Source organism: Elephantulus edwardii, unplaced genomic scaffold, assembly GCF_000299155.1.
Source record: "Elephantulus edwardii isolate Elephantulus edwardi_28Jun2011 unplaced genomic scaffold, EleEdw1.0 scaffold00142, whole genome shotgun sequence".
NCBI lineage: Eukaryota > Metazoa > Chordata > Mammalia > Macroscelidea > Macroscelididae > Elephantulus > Elephantulus edwardii.
This window is the reverse complement of record NW_006399892.1, coordinates 2500251-2512901: the sequence shown is the minus strand read 5'-3', so window position 1 is coordinate 2512901 and position 12651 is coordinate 2500251.

Here is a 12651-nt window from a genome sequence, read left to right as displayed (position 1 = left end):
GGGATTACGAAGACCCATCTGTAACAAATATCCAGGCATCAGCCCACTCACAAGCACAGGGCTTGCAAGGTTCCCTCTTACGCTATCCTTGAGGTCAGAGACCCCGTACAGGCACGGACGACCCATTTTGTCACACAGGCGTCGTGGCCAGAGAGGACAGCGAGGCGGGTGTGGCACAATCCATATACTGAAGTCTATAGTCTTTGATCTTCTGCAGCAAGCTTTTCAAACCCTCTTCACTTTCACCAAATAACTTTGAGTCATTTGCATAATAAAAGTTTTGGATGAGTCATCCTCCAATTCTGATGTCACTTTGTACTTCATAAAGTCTAGTTTCTTGAAGATTTGCTCAGGATACAAATTGAATAGAAATAGAGAATGTATACAGACCTGAAACACCCCTTTCTTGATTTTAAACCATGCTTTGGACCATGGTTTCTTGGTCTAGGATTTTGTAAACACAAAATTAATTGTTTTGGAATTCCCATTCTTGTCTATATTACTACTGTTTGTTAGAATTCACACAGTTTATATTCTTTCCATCATTTAATGCTTTTTGTATGCAATTTGAGGCTTGAATTTGTTATTTTGTTCATTCAGGTTGAAAAATGCCTGGAGTGTTCTTCCCTTTGGTTTTACTAATTCCATTTGTTGGCACATTTCATTATCACAATTTGCTTTGGCTTCTGGAGATATCCTTTGAAATCTTCTCTTTACTTCTCTCACCTTAGCAATCCTTTGCTTGTTTTAGTTTCTTTTCTCTCGAATGCAAGTTTCAGAGTCTTTCCAGCACACATTTTTGCCTGTTCTTTCTTTTGCAGTCAAAACCAAGCCAGGGGCTGACTCTGGAAAAGACGATTAACTACACAACTACATAATAGCAAATTCAAATTAAAGTTGAAGAAAATTAAAACAAGCACATGATTACTAAAATATGACCTTGATTGTATCTCAGCTAATTGTTTAAATCATCATAAGAAAGATTTGGTGCATTTATCAGTAATGACCTAAGATTAGATCAGTTGTGCTATGATATCAAGGATATGATTAATGAAGAAAGCAAGAGTTCATTTCATTACGGAACTGTGACTCTCGATTAATGTCTAAAATTAACCTCAAATGGTGAACAATGAAGTTAATATAAATGACAAAATTATGAAATCTGTGTGCTAGGACCTGCAGAAATTAACAGGTGGTGTAGTATCCTCAAGAAACTTTACCGAAAAGTATACAGATGTAATTAATCTTATATATTTGAAGAATGTCACAGAAAATAATCAAAATAGGTGTGAAAGTTTTTCTAGTACATAGGGAACACATCTGGAAAAAATTGCATGAACATTTCTTTCAACAGGATAATGCTTTCCCCAGTCATTGAATTAACCTGACAAATATTTTAAGTACTGAACACAAAGTAGATGCTTTTCACATTATCATTAGTTTAGGAAGAAAAAATGACAAAATATTCTCTAATGATATCAATTAACACAAATTGAGTGATGAGTTTTTCTTTAAACCATTTATTTTCTACTTTTTAAGGAGGGCAGTGGTTAAACAATAATTATTCTAATGATATGTGAACTATGAATTAGAACTTGTTTATAATTATAACCCTGAACTTTAGAAATTTTAATCACTAACAAATTGTATATCCAGAGAATTCATGTCTGTGGATAAGTTTGGCTTACTATAAATTCCAAACTCATTTTATTCCTAAATCTGGAACAGATTAATTCTGATTACACATGGCAAAGAAACCATTATGTCTAATATAATATTTTGTTGAAATTACAATTAGAAATAAACCTAGAATAATAACCAGTCACATCCAAAAGATATTAAAGATTTTACTGGAAACAAATAGGTAATATTCAAATAAATACATTTTCCTTATATCAGAAGAAATATTAATGTTAAAGGGAAACAATTGACCTTGTTTATGTCGTGGTAATGACAGTTTTAATATTACAGAGCAGAAAGGACAAAAGTTATACAAGCATTCAGGTATTTTGCTCATAGGGTCATCATGAGTCACCTACGACTCGATGACACTTAACAACAACAACAATAAGATAATAGAGAGAGTTCAGTTGGCCTACTGGACAGAAAGTGATGCTATGAAGCCAAAGGTGGGTGCCTTTAATTTGCGGCCCTCAGGATTGTTTCTAATTGTCTTTGGTCAAACATTCTTCTAGGTCATATAGCTCTGCTCTGTTCACTTGCTGTACAGAGGTAACTCGTGGTTGCTGTGAAGCTGAACACTGTGACACTGATGGGTCAAATGCGACAATGGTTACCCATAGTGGACAGTGTTTGGTGGAGTCCCTGATTAGAACAATCTTGGAAGCAGGAGTGGCATCTACTTCAGAAATAGCTTGCCTCTGAAAACCCTATGAACTTGAAGAAAGGATGAAAGCTATGCAAGAGTCCAGGTCTTTAGCTCATCGGGTTTCTATGACGTCCCTACGACTCAATGCCACTTAAAACAACAACAAAATCAAGGAAAATTTCAGCTATATGTTTCATATTGTGTTCATCAGCAAAATAGGATGCTTGATTAAATAATTTGGATAAAATAAAAGTAATGCTGTTTCTTTAGCTTGAAAAAAATAAATCAAAATTTAGATAAAACACACACACAAAATTCCAGAGTTTATATTCTATGCTCTAATTTCTTTTTTTCCTCTATGTAACCTATATGACACAATGAGATTCTTAGAACTATCTACCTTGATAGTGGAATTTTATCCCATACAGTTCTTTGTTCAAATAAGTACAATATTCAAATTTTATTATCATTGTAATAATTAATCAGCAACTTAAAAATGACAAGAATAATCAATGTTTATTATTTATATTGTTAAAATTAAGTTAACTATAATTGGTTCATACTTAGGGTGATCTTATAAAATTAGTTCAGGATTATAGTGTCTACAAATAACAAAATGCTATCCAGTTCTACATCATCTATGGAAATCATTGTTATGTTTTAATCCATTGTGAACCTCAATTGCACATAATCATAGTGCCAATTCATCTCCCTTTGAATGTCTTTTGACACAAACTACTAACATATTCCTTATTTGAGAGCTCAGCCTCTGTTGCTGTATCTGTTAGTCTAATTATGTACTATTTTGCCTAAAGTTTTTTGAAGGCCTTCTATTTTGTCAGTGGATGGTCAGTCCTTCTTCCTAATCTGTCTTAATTTGAATGCTCAGATTTAGAACAGTATCTGACAGCATTGTATGAAAAAGAGCAGACGAAGGATATTTCCCCATTTATAGAAATGACAACATATAAGCAAGAACCTTTGGTGATGAAGGAAGGAGTATAAGCTGCTCTGAAAGAATTGGCAAAAAATAAGGCCTCAGGAATTGACAGCATACTTATTGATATATTTCAAGGAACAGATTTCAAGAAATCTGGAGAACAACCACGTGGCCTACTGACTGGAAGAGATCTATATTTGTTCCCATTCCAAAGAAAGGTGATCTGACAGAATGTGGAAACTATAGAACAATATCATTGATTTTACATGCAAGCAAAAGTCTACTGAAGATTATCCAAAAACGTCTGGAACACCACATCAGCAGAGAACTGCCAGAAGTCCAGGCTGGGTTTAGAAGGGATCATGGTACTAGGCATGTTGTAGTTGATGTTAGATTAATCTTGGCTGAAAGCAGAGAATACCAGAGGAATGTCTATCTGTGTTTCATTGACTATGCAAAGGCATTTGACTGTGTGGATCATAACAAACAGATGCTTCCCTGGATGTGCTCACCAAGTTGTGCCAAGAAACCTGGAGGACAACCACCTGGCCTACTGACTGGAAGAAATCTCTATTTGTTACCATTCCAAAGAAAGGTGATCCGACAGAGTGTGGAAATTATTGAACAATATCATTAATATTACATGTAAGCAAGATTTTGCTGAAAATTATCCAAAAACTACTATAACAGCATATCAACATAGAACTTCTAGATGTGCAGGCTGGATTTGGAAGAGGTTGTGGTGCTAGGGATATTACAGCTAATGCTAGATTGATCTTTTCTGAATGCAGAGAGTACCAGGGGAATGTCTGTCTTTCATTGACTATGCAAAGATGTTTGACTGTATGGATCACAACAAACTGTGGTTGACTCTGACAAGAATGGGAATCCCAGAACACTTGATAGTGTCAATGAGAAACCTATACTTGGACCAGGAGGCAGTCATCAGAAGAAAACAAGGAAATACTGCATGGTTCAAAATTGGAAGGGTACATGCCCGGGATGTGTCCTATCTCCATACCTCCATCCCTATGCAGAACAGATTATGCAGGAAGCTTGGCTCTATGAAGAGAAATGGAGGAAGACTTATCAATAATCTGAAATGCAGATGACACAACCCTGCTTGTTGAAATTGAGGAGGACCTGAAGAACTTGCTGCAGAAAGTCAAGGACTGCAGCCTTCAATATGGACTAAAGCTCAACATCCATAAAACAAATATTCTCACCACTTATCTGACAGGCAGCATCATAATAGATGGTGAAGAGATTGAAATTGTTAACAGCTTCAGTTTGCTTGGCTCCATAATCAACACATTTGGTACCAACAGCCATAAAATTAAAAGACAAATTGCACTGTGAAAATCTGCTGTCAGTGACATCTCCAAAGTATAGTGAAAAGCAATGAGGTCAGTCTGGAGACTGAAGTGTGCTTGATCCAGGCCATAGTCTTTGCAATCACTTGCTATGCATCAGAAAGCTGGACAGTGACTAGGGATGATAGAAGGAGAATTTATGCCTTTGAGCTGTGGTGCTGGAGAAGAGCATTGAATTTACCATGGACTGCTACAAGAACAAACAGGTACTTCTAGAGAGGGGGAGACCAGGCTGTTCCTTGGAGGCAAAATTTCTGAAGCTTTGTCTGATATACTTTGGACATGTGGCAAGGAGGGACCTGTCCTTGGGGAAGGATGTCATGCTTGGGATGGTGGAAGGATAACACAAGAGAGGAAGGCCCTCAATGTGATGGTTTGTTTCAGTGACTGGGATAATGCAGATAGGTGTGTCAAAGACAATGAGATTGGCTCAGAGTAAAGTAGGGATTAGGGATGTTGTATATAGGGTCACTTTGAGTTTCAGATGATTGAACAGTACATAACAACAACAACAGCAACTTTACTAAGCATGGTGGGTTTTGTTTTGCTTTTCCATACCAGTCCTCTCCATCCTGATAATATGTTCAAAGTACGTGAAATGAAATCTCACCGTCTTCTTTTTTAAGGAATTTTCTATTTGTTCTAAGATTATTGTGTTTGTTTTTCTTACAGTCCACAGTATATTCAGTGTTCCTTTAGAAATATCATAATTCAAAACCATCAATTCTTCTTTGATGTTTTTTTAAATACTCATTTTCCAGTTTTAAAACACATGTGAGGTGACTGAAAAAAACCGTAATTTGAGTTAGGCAAACTTTAGTCCAGAAATTGCCATTTTTACTTTTTTTTAAAAAAAACCCCAAAAAACCACAAAACAATTTAAAGAGGTCTTTTACAGCTGACTTCTCCAACGCATTTTTTTTAATGATAGAAAAAAAAAAATACATGTAAAACTGGCATTAAACCTGGAATAGGTTGGGGGTTTTTTTGCCAAAAATATAGGGGCTATCAACCTCTCCACTGTTTCATCACTGAATGTAAGCATAAATGCAATATATCATGCCTCAGACTTTTGAAAAATGTCAAGAAATCATAGAACAGTATCCTACAGCAGGCATTTGGAAGAATAAAAACTTATAATTGGATAATGATCAGGAAATGTAAGACAAGATAAAAAGATTAAGTAGAGCTAGCAAAATAAATCTCATAGTCTTAAGATGAAAGAATAGTAATGTAAAAAAAGAAGATTTCTGTACAAATGTAATTTTCTGTGTCCTGAGGTGGCTCAAACTGTTAAATATCCAACTAGAGTCAAAGAGTGAATTAATTCAAAAAACAGGTCCAGCAATCTACTTTTAAATGGTCACAACATTGAAAATCCTACAAAATCATTCCATTTTGCACTCATAATGTCACTGTGAGTTGGACTTGTTCAAATGAAACTAACAATAAGAGTAAATGCATTTTTGAGGAAAAAAACTTCATAAGTTGAGGACAGAAGGAATAAAGTGAAGAGAAGAAGTGACCTTTTTGTATATCTATTTCCTTTTAAATATAATCACACACACATACACACACTCATACAAACACATTCTAAGCGTATAAAATTTTTGAGATCAGAATAAGCAATAGAAGAGGATTAACCGACTTAGAGACAAACCTTTAGAGCTAAATCGGAATAAAGTTTACAACTGAAATAATGTATACTAACTTTGGATTTGGTATTTCCAATAAACACGCACAAAGGTATCGATATAATATTATTATATAAACACATTTTAGTGTTGGACACATAGGAGACTTTATGTTGTTTTTATTTAGTTGTGATGATTTAAAAATATCTAATGAATTCACTCATCTGTAAAAATTACTAAAAGAGTATTTATTACTTATACTGTGTAGTAGACAGAAAGGCATAGGGTGCAGTTCTCATGAGGTAACTCAAAGATAACGTGATGGCTACTCATGCTTGGTTGGATGTTACATCCACTGGGCAGATGTCTGGCAAAAGCACTTGTCAGAGAAAATGAATTTTCTATTCATGAGAAAAATAGACATTTGCCTGGCACACACCTGAGAATCAGGAAAGGTTAATTTTGCATGCACGTAGAGGTGAGGTTTTCAGCTGGAGTGGATGCAAAGGCAGCGAGGTTCAGGAAATAATGACTCTTGTTGCCAACTTGGACCAGATTTCTGGCTCAAACCTCCTAATGTTTGAACTCTAGATTCTTTCTTTCTTCATTTATCTCCTGAACAGCTATGACTTCCATGTCATATATCCCTACAAAATGTCTTTGCTATAATTGTGACAGAACATAAGGACCCACAAAATAAAGAGTCTAATCGGGAGCTCTTGTGGCCCAGCAGAAAGAAACTGCACTGTAATCCCAAAGGAACATAGTTTGAATTCACCAACTTTTCCAAAGGAGAAGGATGGGCAAGCTCCTTTTGTGCAGTTTATTGCTTCTGAAAATCCACTGGAGAGTCAGTTATGTGTCAGTTCAAACACAACAGCACACAAACAACAACAAAAAAAATTCTTAACTAACAACAAGCATTTTTTTTCTATATTAGTGGACTTCTACAGTGCTCAAATAATGTGTTTGACAATTTAGCATCATAGAATTGTTATTTTGAATACAGCAAAGGGAAAAACAAGATGATGGCATAAAAAATGACTACACATGTGACTACATGTTTTACTTGATTGTATAAATCACATAAAATTGTGGATACGTTGAAGAGAATGAGAATCCCAGAACGCTTGCTTGTGCTTATGTGAAATCTATACTCAGACCAAAAAGCAGTCCTAAGAACAGAACAAAGAATGTCTACATAGCTCAAAACAGAAATGGAATGTGTTAGGGATGTGTCATGTCTCTAATCCTTTTCTCTATGCGGAACAAATCACTTGGGAGGCTGGATTTTATGAGGAGGAATGTGGCATCAGCGTTGGAGGAAGACTATAAATGGTCTACATTATGCAGATGATACACCTTGTTTGCTGAACCTGAGGAGGACCTGAAGCACTTGAAATAGAAAATCAAGGATTGTAATCTCTGATAAGGATTAAAGCTCAGCATCAAGAAGAAAAAGATTCTTACCACTGGGTCAATTGGAAACATCATGATAGATCGAGAAGAGATTGAGGTAGTTAACAATTGCAGCGTGCTTGGTTCCACAGTCAACACTCTTTGCACTAGTAGTCAGAAAATCAAAAGACAAGTTACACTGGAAAAAAAATTGCTATTAGGGACTTCTCTAGAATACTGAGAAGCAACGATGTCAGTCTAGAGACTAAGATGCACCTGATCTAGGCCATGGTCTTCACAATTACTTACTATGCATTAGAGAGTCAGAAAATGACTGTGAATCACAGAGGGAAGAATTGATATATTCGAGCTGTGGTGCTGGAGAAGAGACTTGAACATACCATGGAGCATCAAGAAAACAAATAAGTCTGTTATTGAGAGGGTGAAATCAAGTTTCTCTCCCATTGTTGTTGTTGTTATGTGCCGTTGAGTCGCTTGCGACTCATAGCGACCTAGGAGGCTAATATTTTAAAGATCTGTCTCACAAACTTTGGTCACATGGCAAGGGAGAACCAGTCCTTGGAGAGGAACATCATGCTCAGAAAAGTGAAAGAACAGCACAGGATAAAAAAGTCCCAGATGAGATGCTTAGATACAATAATTGGGGCAATGGGGATAGGTGTGTCAGTGTCACTAAGACTTTCTCAGGGTAAAGTAACCTTTAGAGCTTTTGTACATAGGGTTGCTGTGAGCCGCAGGCAACATGACAGCACATAACAACAACAACATATTTTATATAACTTGATGAGGAAAATATATTTTAGTATTAAATATAAATTGAAAAAGAAAGCAAAGAAAAACAGAAATTATCAAACCACTACAATATTTCAGGAATTTATGCCCTTATTATGGGTTGTTGTTGTTGTTGATTGCCATCGAGTCGAGAAGGAATCATAGTGACCCTAGTAACAAAAGTCCTTCTTGTTGGTAGTATCAATATAAATAACAAAGAGATACAGCCTTAAATGTGTTCACCAGTCTTTGCTAGGAAATTTACAGGAGAGTTACCTGGCCAATTGACTTGAAGAGATCCATATTTATTCCCATTCCAACAAAAAGATGATCCAACAAAACATGGTAATTATCTAACAATATAATTAATTTCACCGACAAGCAAAATATTGCTAAAGATCAGCATAGAACAGTTCATTGATATAAAACTGCCAGAATTTCAAGCTGGATTAGAAGAGACTGTGGCATCAGGGATATAATTACTGACAATGGATGGAACTTTACTGAAAAGAACTGAAGAATGTCTATTTGTGGTTTGCTACCATAAAAAGGTATTTGATTTGACTGTGTAGATTTTAAGAAATTATGACTAACGTTAATAAGAATGGGAATTTCAGAACTTGCAACTGTGCTCATAAGAAATTTAGACTAAGAAACTGTTATCCAAACAGTAAGAACACACTGCTGTTATGTGCTGTCGAGTTGTCTGCAACCCGTAATGACTCTATGTACAACAGCTCTGAAGCCTGCCTTGTGCTGAGCCAATCTCACTGATTGTGACACATCAACCCCCATTGCCCCAGTTACTGTATCAATCCATTTCATCTGGAGTCTTTCTCCCCTGTGGTGTTCCTCCACCATTCCAAGCATGACATCCTTCTCTAAGGAACCCCCTCCCAGCCACATGCCCAAAGTATGTGAGGTGGAACTTCAAAATCCTAGCCTCCAAGGAAAAAAGTGGTTTCATCCTCTCCAAGACAGTCTGATTTGTTTTCTTGGCAATCTATGGTATGTTCAAGACTCTTCTCCAGCACCACAACTTGAAGGCATCAATTCTTCTTCTATCATGCTTAGTCATTGTCCAGCATAGCAAGTAATTACAAAGACCATGGCCAGGGTTAGGAACACTTTATTACATGGTTAAAAATAAAAATTGTGTTTTTCAGGGCTCTATCATTTTTCCATACCTATTAAGTCTGTATTTTGAGCTTCATGAATAAAAATGTGGCATTAAGCTTGGAAGAAGACTCATTGACAATTTGCTTTATGAAAATGAACAACTTTGCTTGCTGAGAGAGGAAGACTTTAAATGATTGATAGAAAAGCAAAGACTACAGGTTTCAAAATTAGTTACATCTCAACATTGAGAAAACAAAATTGTGAGCTACCACAGTGACAGTAGGCAATATTATTATAAAAGACAGCGAAAAGATTGAAATTGCCAATGGTTTTATCTTTCTTGGATCCACAATCATAACCTTCAGTATCAACAGTCAGAAGATAAGGAGATATATTTTACTGGAAAGTTTTCAGCCAAGGTCCTTTACAAATTACAGACGAGTATTGATGTTATCCATGTCTCTCTACTTTTCATACAGGTTTCAGAGGCCTGTTATTTAAGAAGTGGATGGCAAATTCTGCTTCCTAGTCTGTCTTAGTCTGGGAGCTCTACTAAAAACTGTTCACCATGGATAACACTTGTACTATTTTTCACACTGTGGTATAGATTTAAATATCATAACAACCTATGTGTTTTCTCAATTCAACAAATGTACAGAGAAGTGATGCAACAATTAGAACTATGTTTCTCCCAAACACAACAGACTGCCAGTTTAGTTTGTAACACTAATAGCAAATCTGTCTTCATACCAGTCCCGTAGGCCAGTGATATCGTTAATAAAACATGCATGCAAAATACTAATGAAGAACACTAGAAAATGGCTATAAACATATATAAACATGCAATTTACCAGGATTAAAGCAGAATTTAGAAGAGTCTCTACATTGAGGATATCATTGCTGTTGTCGGGTAATCTGACTAAAAGTAAAGAATACAAGAAGAATGTCTGTTTGTGCTTTATTGACCTCCAAAGGCATTTAACTATGTGGATCATAACATGTTATGGCTAACATTGAAAAGAATATAAATGCCAGAACACTTAAAAATCTATACATAGACCAAAAGACTGTTGTGCAAACAGATCATGGGAACACTTTACAGTTGAAAATTAAGAAAGAAGTGTCTCAGTGTTGTTTTCTCCCTCCATTTTTATTCAATATGTATGCTGAGAAAATTATTCAAGAAGCTGGACTCTATGAAAAGGAATGTGATATCAGGATTGGAGGGAGACAGATCAATAACCATTGTCATGCAGATGACACAACTTTTCTTGCTGAAAGTTAAGAGAATTTGAAGTTCTTGTTGTATAAGTCAGAGAATACAGCCTTCTGTATGAATTGCATCTCAGTGTCAAGAAAACAAAAATTCTTACCTCTGGATCAATAGACAACAACACCATTACGAATGGAAAAAAAAACACTGAAACTGTCAACAACTTCATCTTATTTGGATCCACAGTTAACACCCGTGCTACCACCAACAATCGAAAAATCAAGAGACGTACTTCACTGGGCAAGTTTTTAGTTAGAGACCTCTCCGAATTATTGAGGAATAATGATATCAGTTTGAAGACTAAGGTGAAGCTGATTCAGGCCATAGTCTTTAAGATCATTTACTTACTTATCCATCTGATATGTGAACAATGAATAAAGATGACAGAAGAACAATTGATGCCTTTGAGCTGTGATCTTGGAGAAGAGTACTGAACGTCCTATGGACTGCCAAAAGAAAAAGCAAATATATACTGGAGAGAGTACAGCCAGAGTGCTCATTGGAGGCAAAAATGATGAGGCTTCACCTCACATACTAACTGCTAGGAGGAGTTATTCCTTGGAGAGGGACATAATGCTTGAATGAATAGACAGTTGAAAAAGGAGAAGACTGGCAACCAAAAGGATTGACATGGTGACTGTCACAACTGGCTCTAATGTGTCAGGAATATACTGATTGCACAGGATAGGACAGGGTTCAGATCTGTTGCTCATCGGGTCGCTATGGGTTGTACTCAACTTTACAGCACCTAAAAACAACAAGCAATATTGATGTTAGTTTCAAGGCTAAGGGTTGGGGGAGACTGAGAAAGATGGGATAAATAATGTATACTGCATTGAAACAGATGAGGGAGAAAACTGTTTAAAAGAGATATGTACAATTAAGGTTGCATAGAGAAGTGTACTCGGGGTGGGGGTTGGAGGGGAAGGGATGGGGGAGGATTTTTTCTTTTTCTTTTCAGAGAGGGGAGAAGGGTGGGCAGGGAGAAAAGTGTGGCAATGAATGAATGGAAATCGAAAACCTCTGTAAATGTTTCTTAAAGTTAATAATAAAAAAATTATTAAAAAAAGAGATATGTGACTAGGTATTTTTGGCATGACAGAATCCAGAACAAAGGCTTCTTAGTGGAGTGGACCTGTGGGGGAGGGATTGTAAAACAATGAAAGAATTTTTCTTTTAGTTCTCAAAGAGAAGAGTGAACTGGGGGTGGCAAGCAGGGAGAAAAGTGCACAATGAATGAATGGAAAACCAATGTCTCGGTAAATTTTCATTAAAATTAATAAAAGTATAATGAAAAATAGCAAGAAAATATTTTAAAAAAAAAGACTAAAGTGCACCTGCTTCAGGCTTTGGGCTTGCCAGTCACTTGCTACGTCTCTGAGAGCTGGAGAATGATTAAGGATAACAGAAGAATAATAGATGACTTTTGAGTTATGGTGTTGCACAAGATTATCAAATATTTCACTGCAAAAAACCCCCCAAACAGATACATCATGAAGAAAGTGTAATCAGAGCACTTCTAAGAGACACAAACATCAAAGTTTCTATTCATGTTCTTTGAAAATGTTGTTAAGAGGGACTTTTTCTCACACAAGGGCATCATGCTTGGAAAGGTGCAGGGTCAGCAAAAGTAAAAAGACCCTCAATGAGACATATTTAACACAGTGACTGTAGCAATGGGCTCAGCTATGTTAGAGATGATGATAAAATGGTATGAGATGTGACAGAATTCAGATATGCTGTTCACTATGAGTGTGGTATCTCTAAGTCATATTCAATGACACCTAATAATA